Source organism: Trichosurus vulpecula, chromosome 3 (assembly GCF_011100635.1).
Source record: "Trichosurus vulpecula isolate mTriVul1 chromosome 3, mTriVul1.pri, whole genome shotgun sequence".
Taxonomy (NCBI): Eukaryota; Metazoa; Chordata; class Mammalia; order Diprotodontia; family Phalangeridae; genus Trichosurus; species Trichosurus vulpecula.
This window is the reverse complement of record NC_050575.1, coordinates 92,592,694-92,595,236: the sequence shown is the minus strand read 5'-3', so window position 1 is coordinate 92,595,236 and position 2,543 is coordinate 92,592,694. Positions and strand designations below refer to the sequence as shown.

Here is a 2,543-nt window from a genome sequence, read left to right as displayed (position 1 = left end):
GATAGCTCATCAGAACAGACAAGACAAGAAGAAATTCAGAAATAAGAGGACTTAATAAGGTTGTGTCCAGAAAGTGGAAAACATGTTACCTAAGGAAAAACTCCTTATTTGACTTGGAAATAAAAAACGCTGGGGAAATTTGAAAAGCAGTCTAGCAGAAACCAGGCTTATACTAACCCATTACATTCCACAATACATTCTAAATGTATATGTATAATTAATATAAAAGATTATACTATTTAAAAATTTGAAGAAAAATAGACACGTACCTCTCACTATGGGCAAGAGACGTATTCTTCTTCGCCAAACAAGAAATACATGCAATTACAAAAGATAAAAAAGAAAACTTCAATTACTTGAAACTGAAAAGCATCTGTCCAAGACAACATTAATGCATCTAGGATAAAAAAGGGAAGTGGTTAAATGGGAAAAAAAATCTTTGTATCAAATTTCCCTGATAAGGTTTTGGTATCCAAGATAGATATGTTACATATATGTGTACATATGTACATATATATAATCTGTGTATATATATGCATGTGCGCATTATATGACTAATAGCCATTTTACAATAAATAAATGGTCAAAGGATACGAACAAACAGTTCTCAAAAGAACAGGAAAAAGAAGGGGGCCCGGAAACCAAATAAGAATGAAAACCAGACCCGTCTATGCAGCCCAAACGAAACCATCGGCTGTTCAGGGGAGCCTTCCCCCAGGGACTCTGGGTGTGAGTGATTTCCGGCTGGGACCGGGCAACCAGAAATTTTTCTGCCACCGCAGGACTGAGCAGTCTCATCGTAGAACTCCTGCAGCTGCAAGCGCACGTGCAAAGATGAGAGGCACCGTGGTAGCACTTGGAGGCTCTGGGAGGGTTGCAAGGGTCAGAGGGTCGAGCAAATAGAGGCTGTGCAGCCCCTCACCCCCCACTCTCTGTCCCATCGGAGCTGCCGGGATGCCTGGGTCCTCTGGGTCGTCAACGTACGGCCTAGGAGAATAAGGCAATGAAAAGGATGAGGTCTTCCACATGGCCCGGTTCCGATTGCCCCAATACGGGACTGACCTCCTGCTAACCTACAACGAGCCTATCTCTAGGAGTAGGTGAGCCAGTGGCCATGAAGACCAATGACTCCCACCCTGGACCATGGTTGACTTTGAAAGGCTAGTGACTTCCCTGACTCTCCTTGACTCTAGCATCTTTGACCCCCAGGAAAGATCCTGAACTTCCCTCTTCTGCTGGTGTCTGAATGTCTGGATTCCCCAAGAGAAGCAAGGGATTGATGGTTGGGGTATTCCCCATGTCCTTGCTCCACAGAGATATAAGGCACCACCTTTGCAGAAATAAACTTGCTTTATACCAGTACAAAAACAAACAAACAAAAGAACAGGAAAGTATCCACAACCATATGAAAAATGCTCCAAATTGCTAATAATAAGAGAAACATGAATCAAAACACCTAGGTTTTACCTCATACTCTGAAGATAAGTACACTAACATTCGTAGAACTGTAAAATGGTACAAATATTCTGGAAAGCAATTTGGAATTGCATAAAGTGACTAACATGTCTTATCCTCTGAACCAGACCCTCCACTACTTGGTTTATATCTCAAGGAAGCCATAGATAAGGAAAAAAAAGTCCCCATGGTCTCCAAAATATTTATAGCAGCACTTTTTGTTTTGTATTTTTGGCAGGGCAATTGGGATTAAGTGACTCACCCAAGGTCACACAGCTAGTACGTGTGTCAAATGTCTGAGGTCAAATTTGAACTCAGGTCCTCCTGACTCCAGGGCCAGTGCTATACTCACTGTGTCACCTAGCTGCCCCAATAGCAGCACTTTTTGTGATACCTAAGAATTGAAAACCAAGCAGCTGTTCAAGTGAGGAATGGCTAAGCAAATTGTGGTACATCAACGTAAAGACATACTGCTGTGCTATAAGAAATGACGTTTGTGATGAATACAGAGAAGCATGGAAAGATTCATATTAACTGAGGCAAAGCTAAGTAAGCAGAGTATGCACAGTAACTACAACAATTACATGGAAGGAGGGATAAAACCAAAAAAAAAGTAAATGCAACAAAATTATAAAGATCAAGTGGGATTCCAATGAAGAAAGATGAGAAGATATCCCCAACTTACCCCTTTGTGAAGGTGGGAGGTTGATAGTGTGGCAATAATGGGATTAAAGATCTTTCCCCACCCATTCAATAGGCCTTATGTCAGGACATCTAAGAGAAACCTGATTAGAGGCAGGCCTATACCTTTATGATGCCAATTAAGGATTATAGACCTTTCCCACCCACTCAATAGGTGAGGCCAACTAAGAGAAGTTTGTTCGTAGGCAGGCCTACACTCTCTATTTAGGAGGCACTAAGCCTCAGGCCTACACCCTTTTGCTCATTGGGCTTGAAGCTCTCAGGCCCTAAAAAGAGTATATATACCCAGAAGGTAGCCATTGAGAAAAAGACAGGACACAGATAATTCAGAAGTCAGAGGCAAGAATTCAGAATCCAGCACAAGGAGGAGAAGTAAGTACTCTGAG

General features: G+C 41.9%; 1 pseudogene; it reads left to right on the top strand.

The window, feature by feature from the left end:
* Nucleotides 1-670: 670 nt before the first annotated feature.
* Nucleotides 671-1,221, top strand: LOC118841350 (annotated as a pseudogene).
* The last annotated feature ends 1,322 nt before the right edge of the window (nt 1,222-2,543 follow it).